This window comes from Bufo bufo, chromosome 9 (genome assembly GCF_905171765.1).
Source record: "Bufo bufo chromosome 9, aBufBuf1.1, whole genome shotgun sequence".
NCBI classification, from domain to species: Eukaryota; Metazoa; Chordata; class Amphibia; order Anura; family Bufonidae; genus Bufo; species Bufo bufo.
The window spans coordinates 138,634,971-138,647,913 of NC_053397.1; the positions used below are offsets into that span (position 1 = coordinate 138,634,971).

The 12,943-nt window shown below is 44.2% G+C and overlaps 1 protein-coding gene across 2 annotated transcripts in view; it reads left to right on the forward strand.

Moving 5' to 3' along the window:
• The window catches only part of XPNPEP3 (X-prolyl aminopeptidase 3), a 720,273-nt gene that overhangs the window by 57,408 nt on the left and 649,922 nt on the right, over positions 1 to 12,943 (forward strand). The window contains exon 2 of one of the 2 annotated variants that reach the window (XM_040406553.1): positions 8,389 to 8,438. The exons of the other annotated variant lie outside the window; for it this stretch is intronic. The gene's annotated coding sequence lies outside the window, so the exon portion shown is untranslated. The remainder of the gene's footprint in view (positions 1 to 8,388; positions 8,439 to 12,943) is intronic. 2 annotated transcript variants of the gene reach the window in all.

The following is a 12,943-nucleotide window of genomic DNA, read 5'->3' on the forward strand; positions in this document are numbered from 1 at the left end:
CTTATCAGTAAGATAATAACTGAGCTAGAATGAGTGTTTTTATAATGTCAGAAAGAAGAGCTAAGGAGCCAACAAACATTATCAGGGGCCCCGAACATTTGGGAGAGGCGGTGCTGGCCGTGGAGCTGAATGCCGCTGTCCAGGGTGCTGATTGGTGCGGGGAGAGAGGCGCGAGATTCAAACTTCCAGCGCTCCTCTCTCCCCTCCTCTTCCTGTTCAGCACCTGCACCGTCCTCCCCAGGCTCCTGCGATCCCCCCCATCGGCACCCATCACCCCCCTGCACACATCACCCTCCAGGTAGGTTAGGGTCAGTGTGGGAGAGGCACCGTTAGGCAGGGATTGAAGGGAAAAGTTAGTTAGGAAAAAACCCAAAAACACTTTATCTAAATGTATTATTTTCTAGCTTTGAGACCCTAGACCGCACGGATTTTGTTGGCAATCCAGGAATCCAGATTCCCAAAGTGGGGTTTACTGAAATGGACTTTTTTTTTTTTTTCGTGACCCTTTTGTGAATCTGATGGTGGAGCAGACGAACCTGTACATCCAACAGTTCGTAGCTCAGTACCCGGGCTCCTTTTTGGCTAGACCCGGTGGCTGGACGCCGGTCAGTGCAGCCGAGATGAGAACATTTTGGGGCCTCGTGCTGCACATGGGTCTAGTGCAAAAGCCCAGTGTCAGGCAATACTGCAGTGGGGACGTCCTCTACCAGACCCCACTCTACAGTATGGTCATGACACGTCCCCGGTTTGAGGCCATCCGGAAATGTCTGCATTATTCAGATAATGCAGCATGTGATCCTGCCCATGACCGTCTGTATAAGATACGGACAGTCATCGATCACTTCGGGGCCAAATTTGCGCAGGCCTACGTACCTGGAAGGGAGGTCGTTGTTGATGAGTCTCTCGTAGCATTCAAGGGGAGACTCAGTTTATGCCAATACATTCCCACTAAGCGGGCGAGGTATGGCGTGAAGCTGTACAAAATTTGTGAGAGTACCTCAGGGTACACTTACAAATTTCGTGTGTACGAGGGGCGAGATTCCCGTATTCAACCCCCAGAATGTCCCCCCACTCTGGGTGTTAGCGGGAAACTCGTGTGGGACCTTATGTACCCACTTCTAGATAAGGGTTACCACTTGTACGTGGATAACTTTTATACTAGCATTCCCTTGTTCAGGTCCCTTGCCGCCAGATCCACGTTCGCTTGTGGGACCACGCAGAAAAATCAGCGCAGCCTCCCTGCCCACCCCCTCCAGGTACCTATCCCCAGGGGTGATACCCGTGCCCTTGCCAGTGGAAACCTGTTGCTGGTCAGGTATAAGGACAAGAGGGATGTCCTTGTACTGTCCACAATCCACGGTAACAGCACCACCCCCATCTCTGTGCGAGGTACCGCGGCAACGGTCCTCAAGCCCGATTGTATCGTCGACTACAATCGGTATATGGGAGGAGTTGATCTCTCTGATCAAGTCCTCAAGCCATATAATGCCATGCGCAAAACCCGTGCATGGTACAAAAAAGTTGCGGTCTACTTGGTACAGGTTGCCTTGTACAACTCTTTTGTACTATCCCGAAGCGCTGGCAGCACAGGGACATTCCTCCAATTCTATGAGGCAGTCCTCAAGGACCTGATTTTTTTCAGACCGGGAAAGAGCAGGCCGGAGTACCTAAGGAATTGGAGGCACCCGGATCGTCCCTAGACAACATTTTCCAGGTGTGGTCCCCCATACTGGAAAGAAGGGACGAACCTAAAAAAGATGCAGTGTGTCACAAGAGGGGGATACGGAAGGACACCACCACTCAATGTGACACTTGCCCCGATCATCCGGGCCTCTGTGTTATCGATTGCTTCAGGGGGTATCACACTTCCATGGAGTACTACATTTTTATAATCCCCAACAGTCCCCTAGAGAACATAAAAAACTATGGCTCTCAGACATTGGAGACACGGAACAATTTTTTTTCCCAAAAAATATTAGTTTTAGTGAAGGCATCCTCAAACTGCGGCCCTCCATATGTTGTAAAACTATAACTCCCAGCATGCCCAGACAACCTACAGCCATCAGCAGGGCATGGTGGGAATTGTAGTTTTACAACATCTGGAGGGCCGCAGTTTGAGGATGCCTGCTTAGTGTCTCCAAAGTCTGAGAGCCATACATATTGGGCATCGCCGCGTCCGTAAAAATCTTATCTATAAAAATAACATGTAACCCCCCTTCCATGGATAAACAGCGTTGAAAAAAAAAAAAAAGTGTAAAAAAAAAGCTATTTTTTGTCACCTAACATCACAAAAAGTGTAATAGCGAGCGATCAAAATGTCATATGCACCCCCAATTAGTGCCAATAAAACCGCCATCTCATCCCGCAAAAAATGAGCCCCTACATTTGATAGTCTCCCAACAAAAAACAAAAAAACTGTAGCTCCCAGGCTATGGAGATACTAAAATAATTTGTTTTGGTTTCTAAAATGATAATATAGTGTAAAATCTAAATACATTTGAAAATGTAGACATATTAGGTATCGCCGTGTCAGTAAGAAGCTGCCCTATAAAAATAACATTTGACCAAACCCCTCGGATGAACAGCGTTAAAAATATAAAATAAAAACGGTGCCAAAACACTAATTTTTGGGCAAAATTTCCATTTGAATCCTTTTTTTCCGGTAATAAAGCAAGGGTTAACATCCAAACAAAACTAAATATTTATTTCCCTGATTCTGTAGTTTGCAGAAACACCCCATATGTGGTCGTAAATGGCTATATAGCCACACGGCAGGGCATAGAACGAAGGGAAAGCCATATGGTTTCTGGACGGCAGATTTTGATGGACTGGTTTATTTACACCATGTCCCATTAGAAGCCCCCCCCGATGTAGCCTAGACTAGAAACTCCAAAAAAGTTACCCCATCTAAGAAACTACACCCCTCAAGGTATTCAAAAGTTACTTTACAAACTTTGTTAACCCTTTAGGTGTTCCCCAAAACTAAATGGCGAATGTAGAAACAATTTTAGAATTAAAATTTTTTGTTTCCTTGCCTCAAAAAAGTGTAATATAGAGCAACCAAAAATCATATTTTCCTGAAAATAGTCCCAAAACAACAACCACCTTATCCCGTAGTTTCCTAGATGGGGTCACTTTTATGGAGTTTCTACTCTAGGGGTGCATCAGGGGGCTTGAAAGGGTACATGGTGTAAATAAACCAGTCCAGCAAAATCTGCCTTCCAAAAACCATATGGCGTTCCCCTTCTTCTATGTCCTGCCGTTTAGCCAAATAGTAGTTTACGACCACATATGGGGTGTTTCTGCAAACTACAGAATCAGGGCAACCCATATTGAGTTTTGTTTGGCTGTTAACCCATTTTTTCCAGTAATAAAGTAAGGGTTAAAATGGAAAATTTTCCAAAAAAATAGAAATTCCAAAATTGTTTCTCCATCTGCCATTAACTCTTGTGGAACACCTAAAGGGTTAACAAAGTTTGTAAACCCAGTTTTGAATACCTTGAGGGGTTTACTTTCTTAGATGGAGTCACTTTTTTGGAATTTCTATTCTAGGGGTGCAACGGGGGGCTTGAAATCGGACATGGTATAAACAAAAACAGTCCTGCAAAATCTGCCTTCCAAAACCCATATGGCATTCCCCTCCTTCTATGTTCTCCCGTTCGGCCAAACAGTAGTTTACGACCACATATGGGGTGTTTTTGTAAACTACAGAATCAGGGCAACCCATATTGAGTTTTGTTTGGCAGTTAACCCTTGCTTTTTTCCTGGAAAAAATGGGTTAAAATGGAAAATTTTTCAAAAAATAGAAATTCGAAAATTGTTTCTTCATCTGCCATTAACTCTTGTGGAACACCTAAAGGGTTAACAAAGTTTGTAAACCCAGTTTTGAATACCTTGAGGGGTGTACAGTCGTGGCAAAAAGTTTTTAGAATGACACAAATATTAGTTTTCACAAAGTTTGCTGCTGAACTGCTTTTAGATCTTTGTTTCAGTTGTTTCTGTGATGTAGTGAAATATAATTACACGCACTTCATACGTTTCAAAGGCTTTTATCGACAATTACATGACATTTATGCAAAGAGTCAGTATTTGCAGTGTTGGCCCTTCTTTTTCAGGACCTCCTGCAATTCGACTGGGCATGTTCTCAATCAACTTCTGGCCTAATTCCTGACTGATAGCAACCCATTCTTTCATAATCACTTCTTGGAGTTTGTCAGAATTAGTGGGGTTTTGTTTGTCCACCCGCCTCTTGAGGATTGACCACAAGTTCTCAATGGGATTAAGATATGGGCAGTTTCCAGGCCATGGACCCAAAATGTCAACGTTTTGGTCCCCGAGCCACTTAGTTATCACTTTTGCCTTATGGCACGGTGCTCCATCGTGCTATAAAATGCATTGTTCTTCACCAAACTGTTGTTGGATTGTTGGAAGAAGTTGCTGTTGGAGGGTGTTTTGGTACCATTCTTTATTCATGGCTGTGTTTTTGGGCAAAATTGTGAGTGAGCCCACTCCCTTGGATGAGAAGCAACCCCACACATGAATGGTCTCAGGATGCTTTACTGTTGGCATGACACAGGACTGATGGTAGCGCTCACCTTTTCTACTCCGGACAAGCCTTTTTCCAGATGCCCCAAACAATCGGAAAGAGGCTTCATCGGAGAATACGACTTTGCCCCAGTCCTCATCAGTCCATTCACCAAACTTTCTGCAGAAGATCAATCTGTCCCTGATGTTTTTTTTGGAGAGAAGTGGCTTCTTTGCTGCACTTCTTGACACCACGCCATCTTCCAAAAGTCTTCGCCTCACTGTGCGTGCAGATGCGCTCACACCTGCCTGCTGCAATTCCTGAGCAAGCTCTGCACTGGTGGCACTCCGATCCCGTAGCTGAATCCTCTTTAGGAGACGATCATGGCGCTTGCTGGACTTTCTTGGATGCCCTGAAGCCTTCTTAACAAGAATTGAACCTCTTTCCTTGAAGTTCTTGATGATCCTATAAATTGTTGATTGAGGTGCAATCTTAGTAGCCACAATATCCTTGCCTGTGAAGCCATTTTTATGCAACGCAATGATGGCTGCACGCGTTTCTTTGCAGGTCACCATGGTTAACAATGGAAGAACAATGATTTCAAGCATCACCCTCCTTTTAACATGTCAAGTCTGCCATTTTAACCCAATCAGCCTGACATAATGATCTCTAGCCTTGTGCTCGTCAACATTCTCACCTGAGTTAATAAGACGATTACTGAAATGATCTCAGCAGGTCCTTTAATGACAGCAATGAAATGCAGTGGAAAGTTTTTTTTGGGATTAAGTTAATTTTCATTGCAAAGAAGGACTATGCAATTCATCTGATCACTCTTCATAACATTCTGGAGTATATGCAAATTGCTATTATAAAAACTTAAGCAGCAACTTTTCCAATTTCCAATATTTATCTAATTCTCAAAACTTTTGGCCACGACTGTACTTTCTTAGATGGAGTCACTTTTTTGGAATTTCTATTCTAGGGATGCAACGGGAGGCTTGAAATGGGACATGGTATAAACAAAAACAGTCCTGCAAAATCTGCCTTCCAAAACCCATATGGCATTCCCCTCCTTCTATGTTCTCCCGTTCGGCCAAACAGTAGTTTACGACCACATATGGGGTGTTTTTGAAAACTACAGAATCAGGGCAACCCATATTGAGTTTTGTTTGGCAGTTAACCCTTGCTTTTTTCCTGGAAAAAATTTTTTGCAGCACAACATGGCGCCTGCACTATATATATTACATGTAGTACAGGTGTCATTTTGACCAAACATAGCAGTCTTATTTTTAAGTTCAGAATGTTATTTTTGTTCTTTATTTGGCATTAATGGCTGCCAAGCTAAACCCAGGGGGTCCAGAGAGGGGTTCACCCAGCTTTCGCTCTTCCACTGTCTCTGCCTCTTCCTTCACAATTGTACCTGCCTTTTGTCCCTTTCTCAGTCTCCATCAGCCTCCTATCAGACCCCCAGCCTATGTCAGACTCCCATCAGACCTCTCAGCCTCAGTTTAGACCCTCCCTAGCCTCAGATCAGCCCCCATCAAACCCCCCTAGCCTCAGATCAGACCCCCAGCCTCATATTACACCCCCATCAGATCCTCCCTTACCTCAGATCAACCCCCATCAGAACCTCCCCAGCCTCAGATCAGACCCTCCCTAGTCTCAGATGAGCCCACATGAGACCCTCCCTAGCCTCAGATCAGACCCAGATTCCCTTATCCTCCCTGGTCTTCTTCCTGCCGCGCTGCACTCTGACCTGAAAGCGCACAGCATCAGGTCATAGTGCGCATCTACATGCACTAGGTCCGGACGCTGTATGTGTCAGGACACAGAGCCGGGCCGGAAGAAGACCAGGGAAGGTGAGGACAGCCAGTGCAGTGCTGTTCTCACCTCCCTTGTCTTCTGCATGCTAATGACCGCTTCCATAATGGAAGCAGTCAATCGCATTTCCACTTATATGCTCTAGCAGGGGGCCAGGGGCCACATGAATTGATCTTGTGGGCCGTATGCGGAAGTTCCCCACCCCTGTTCTAATGGGACCCCCTATGGTGAAAGATTTGGTATCAATTGTAGAACCTAGGAAGCTTAACAAGTGTATATGAGCTTGTATATTGTTTTCCATTTTTACGCAGTATCCTGCTTCTACAGCAGCTGCAGGAGTTTTTCTTTGTAGACCAATGAAGAGTTTGGATCCACATTGAAAACTAACAAATTATCTAAATAGATCATGGAAGTTATTCCTGTTAGTCATAGATGAGAGATTAGACCATTCATTACATGGCTGAAGTTTACAGAGAATCCGTCATCTGACAGGTTTTCTGTAACTCCTCATGTGTGCACACAGGAGAGCGCACTGTCTCCCTCTCCCTGCTAATGACAGCCCCGACCTGCGATGTGTTTTACAGCTCCTAATACACATCCCAGGCGTCTGCACTTTCATTATTAGTCCTGCAATGTCTATTAGGGGCTGTTTATTAAGGTGCTCTATCCCTAAGGAGAGTTACTTCCCCCCCTTGCTTGGACACAGGCCTCCTACCCAGTTAAGCCAGTACTCTCTGCTCTGCACTGATGAGGGGCAATCACCCTGAAACAGCTGTCTGCAGATGAGGTGCTGGCTTATTTAATATCCAAGTCATGTCTCAAGGCTTATTTTAAGAGCTGAATATTGACTTATAGGATGGCTGCCTTACATCTGGTGGCATTAGAGGCAAAGCTTGTTAAGAGCTCATTTGCATTTCTTCTCTCCCAGAATTCCAGAGGAGCATGTATGGCCTATAAGTCTCCTCACACTGATTAAGGTGCTCTCTCCCTAAGGAGAGTTAGTTTCCCCCCTTATTAGGGGCTGTAAAACACATCCCTGGCAGGTACTAATACAACGGCTAGTGCTGTCATTAGTAGAGATGAGCCTTTAGAGGCATTCCATTATTCATTCTGTCATAATAGAAGTCTATGGGCTTCAAAATGGATCTGTCCAGTTTCCGAGAGAGCCCGTATCTCATACAGCACAGCCTATGTGAGCAGCGGAGGATGGATTGCAGTGACTTCAAGATACTGGCTTAGCAGTGTGAGATACGGACTGTGCGAGCAGTGGACGATGGATGGCACGGCGTGGGGGGGGGGGGTTGGTGGGATGTGTGCGAGCAGTGACTTGGAGATACAGGAGAGGTCAGGCTGTGATGTGAGAGCAGCCTTCTGTAATAAAGCGTGCAGTACATGGCAGCCTCCCCTCTCTGCTCTGCCATCTACAACTGGTTAATTTGGCACTCATATATGCACACATCACAGGTGATGCCAGGATGGTCCAGGGCTGGCATTGGGTGTGTGCTTATATGTGCCATAATAGGGAGGCTGCCGTGTACTGCAAGCTATAGTACAGAATACTGGCAGAGGTTGGGAGTAAAGTTCAAATCACCCCCCACCCTTCCCAATGTTTTATATTAAAAAAAATAAACATAAAAAAAGGGCTTCACTATTAAAAATATATAAATATTTTTACCACTCTAACACCCTCCCCCCCTCCCTCCCCCCCAACACACAAAAAAATTGAATTAGGAGTCCATGCACACGGTCCGTGACTGGGCCACAGCATTGTAGGTTACTAAAAACGATTACGGGACAGTAGTCTCACGGGCGGCCCAACACGCACAGCATCATAGTAAGCAACCTTATGAAGTTTTGTTATTTGTTAGACAATTTGTACTTTCCAACACCGTCATATTCATTTAGTGGGAAGTGAGGGAAAAATTTCAAATGGTGGTGAAATTGAAAAAAAATTAACAATTTTGCCATTTTCATAGTTTTATTTTTATTTTTTTACGACGTTCACTACACGGTAAAACTGACTTGTGTTCTTCATTCTACAGGTCAGTATCAATCTGACTATACCACATATGTACAGCATTTCTAGTTCCAAGTAATCTGCCCAATTCTCAGGCTGTGAAAATGCACCATTAGTGCTTATTACTCTTTCCCTACACACAATGTAGTACCGTATTTTTCGCCCTATAAGACACACCGGCTCATAAGACGCACCTAGGTTTTAGAGTAGGACAATAAGAAAAAAATATTTTTCATTAGACCTCAGATCAGCAATCAGACCCCCAATGTTAACCTGTACGGTACGCCCTGATTTCCCGATCCTTAAGGACACAGGGCTTACCGGTACGCCCTCTGTATTTCCGACGTGCCGGCAGCAGATTGTGCTGTCTAATAAGCGCTCTGCTGGCAGCAAACAATGAGAATGTATAGGGACAAGTGTTGCATTAGTGATCATTCACCCCTATATTGAGGAGAGGACTCCAAATAATAGCAGTGGTCTCCTCTGCTAATGAGCAGTCGAATGACGGGAGGGAGCTCTTCCCTCTTAACACTCGTCTGCTACATCTGCTCGTGCCGCTAATTGCCCGATGGTACACATGCTCCACTAAGGAACCTTCATACCCGGCACAGTCCTACACGGACCCTTAGGAGTTCGCTTTACTCCACCCACACATGTGGCTGATCACATGACTGTGACATCACCACAGATCCTGTACACATAATGTGCTGTTTAGTCTGGAGATATCCGTGAAGGGCGCGGCTTCCTGCGTGACAGACCTGGCAGGCTGCTGATACAGTGGTCCTGACTAGAAAAAGACCATGTGGAAAAATACACAAGTCTTTTTCCAGGGAGTAAAATGGCCTGAACGAGTGTCTATGATTCTTATACAGGTGTTATTGTGACCTCTGGTAGACGCTGAACAAATGTACTGCTCTGTACATAGCATTGTGTGTTGTCATACTATACTAATCTGTGTGGGAAAAGTGACCGCTCACTGTGCGGACTGCGCACAATACTGTATTCAGAAGAGAGTGCGTGTAGTGAGAGCTGTCAGTAATGAGATCTATATCAGGCTTATAACACGATGGTTCTGACTGTATATCGCGGCGCTAACGTTATCTGCAGAAATATCTATTGTGTCTACAAATAATGGACTTTCTTCAGAATGTAAAGTGAAAAATAGATCTGCTGATTACAAGCTGTAGCATACTGTAAGACTCACCATGTTGTGGATTGGAATGAAATCTTACAAGTTCCTGCAGCCTATATGTAAGTGGCTGCTAGCTGTGCTATGTAACAGGATGTGGGGGCGGGGAAGCAGAGCTTGTGCTGGTGCATGTGAAATCCACAGGAACACCCACAGATTCTCACAGGAGATGACAGCACTGAGCAAAAATCATATCAGAGCATTTCTGAGAGTATGTGAAGCAAAGCTGATACCAGTAAACAAACAAGTGCAATTTTATTATGTGCTGCATTATGGTAAGATATGGGCTTATTGATTTTTTTAATGCACACAGGTGTCCATAGCCTTTAAGTGGAGTTGAAGTGCTGCATTTACATGCAATGATGTTCTCCACAGTATGAGGATGAGCCATCGCTGCTGCGATGGCTCGTCCCCATACAAAATCATTGCTCCTGGGCAGCAGAGTGCTGTTTAGACGTTGATTGTGGTGTCCACACCTCTGATCATTTTGTGATCTGCAGATTATCGGTAACGGGTGTTCGAACGTTCATTCCTAATAATCAACCCGAACATTGGGCCATGTAAATACTGATGAAGCTGCACATAATCCATAGCAGCGATATTCGTGGGGTCAATGCTGTGAAAAAGGTCCTCCTGTTTTCCTATCACTATAACTGGTCTTATAACCATTCTGTTTACTTATTGTTACCCTATTTGTTTCCTCTAGCCCTTGTTGCACGTGTGATGTCACATTTTTAATTTTCTTATTTATTCATTATCTTTATTGATTACTGGCATTTAATCATGCTTTCTGAAACTTTGGCATTCTGATCTGAATTATTTGGGCCTCTTTTTACTGGTTATATTATGAATTGATATTTATGATGTGGGAGGAGGTATTCCCATTTATTGTTAGGAGACCTCCAGTCCCCTTGTTGGTGTTTTTATTTTATTTTTTATCCAATAAAGTTATAAACCTTTTTATCCTATGGTGTGCATCCTCTCATTTGCTTGTACTTGCTACTTTAAATTATTATTATTTTTTTAAACGTTTGGTCAGTGATGTCATTTAGTCTATATCACGAGCAGTTAAAGCCTGAATGTCAGGTATCCCTATAAAATTCCTGAGAATTAGGGCTCATTCAGAAGGTGTATGCTGTCCGCAAAAATGCTGATCCGTCTTTTTTGCGGATTAGATGCTGACCCATTCACTTCTATGGGGCCCTTTTCTTCCATTCCACCTCTCCGCAAAACAAATGAAATATGTCTTATACTTGTCAGTGAAAATCAGGATGTGGCCCCATTGAAGTCTAAGGGTCTGCAAAAAATCTGAATGCAATCCGTTTTTTGCGGACATGCTGAACTGACCGCAAAAAAACGGATCCGCATTTTTGCGGACAGCATACATCCGTTTGAATGAGCCCTAAGGCTAGCATTGCTGGAAGTCACTGTATTCCCATCCGACCCATTAAACTATAATGGGTACTGGCAGAGATCTGCCTGCAACCAGGCAAATATGCCAAAAATCGACTGGACAAAAAAACGCTAGTGAGGATGTACAAGTAGTTGGGGACTTTTCCTTAAAGGGGTTTTCCCACTTTGCTAAATCAGCTTCACCTGCAGCCAGCTCGGCTGGTAACTTCCTGGTTTTCTGCAGCTAAGGCTGGGCGGGCTTAGGCAGCTAGAGTGAAGGCCGGCCACACCTCCTTATGACATCACACTGAGCACTGAGTTCTTATGTGCTCGTTCATGTGAAGAGTATGACTCATCAGTATGCAGTGTCTGTGAGGGGAATGGTCACTCAGAGCCAGGTGAAGTGAGCTCAGTGTACAGTTTTACACATAAAATCTCTGTCTAATCTTTTACAAACCCATTCTGTGCATCAAAAACTATAATTCCATATTATACATTAGCCCAAAAGCTTGACCGACCCCCACCCCCCAGCACTGATGCAGATTTGTTTCCATTACAGCTGTACTCCAGTTGTGTATAAACCTCACACTATGTATCTTTATAGATGCATATACAGCTCTGCTACATCTGACTGTTTATCTCTTCAACCAGCACTGTATCAGAACAGCAGCATATTCAGCTCTACTACATCTGTTTCTCTCTTCAAACAGCACTGTGTCAGAACACCCGCATATTCAGCTCTGCTACATCTGTCTGTTTATCTCTTCAACCAGCACTGTGTCAGAACAGCAGCATATTCAGCTCTACTACATCTGTTTCTCTCTTCAAACAGCACTGTATCAGAACAGCCGCATATTCAGCTCTACTACATCTGTTTCTCTTTTGCCAGCATTGATGCTGACCTGCCACATATACAGCGCTGCTACATCTGTTTTTCTATTCAACCAGCACTGTGTCAGAACAGCCGCATATTCAGCTCTGCTTCATCTGTTTCTCTTTCACCAGCATTGATTCTAAACCGCCACATACACATCTCTGCTAAATCCTTCTATTTCCTTCACCATTAGTACTGTGACTGAACAGCGCTTATGTAGCTCTGCTACATCTGATTCTATATTTCACCCGCATTGATTCTAAACCGCCACATACACATCTCTGCATATCTGCCCCCATACAGTGGGGGAAATAATTATTTGACCCCTCACTGATTTTGTAAGTTTGTCCAATGACAAAGAAATGAAAAGTCTCAGAACAGTATCATTTCAATGGTAGGTTTATTGTAACAGTGGCAGATAGCACATCAAAAGGAAAATCGAAAAAATAACTTTAAATAAAAGATAGCAACTGATTTGCATTTCATTGAGTGAAATAAGTATTTGAACCCCTACCAACCATTAAGAGTTCTGGCTCCCACAGAGTGGTTAGACACTTCTACTCAATTAGTCACCCTCATTAAGGACACCTGTCTTAACTAGTCACCTGTATAAAAGACACCTGTCCACAGAATCAATCAATCAAGCAGACTCCAAACTCTCCAACATGGGAAAGACCAAAGAGCTGTCCAAGGATGTCAGAGACAAAATTGTAGACCTGCACAAGGCTGGAATGGGCTACAAAACCATTAGCAAGAAGCTGGGAGAGAAGGTGACAACTGTTGGTGCGATTGTTCGAAAATGGAAGGAGCACAAAATGACCATCAATCGACCTCGCTCTGGGGCTCCACGCAAGATCTCACCTCGTGGGGTGTCAATGGTTCTGAGAAAGGTGAAAAAGCATCCTAGAACTACACGGGAGGAGTTAGTTAATGACCTCAAATTAGCAGGGACCACAGTCACCAAGAAAACCATTGGAAACACATTACACCGCAATGGATTAAAATCCTGCAGGGCTCGCAAGGTCCCCCTGCTCAGGAAGGCACATGTGCAGACCCGTCTGAAGTTTGCCAATGAACACCTGAATGATTCAGAGAGTGACTGGGAGAAGGTGCTGTGGTCTTATG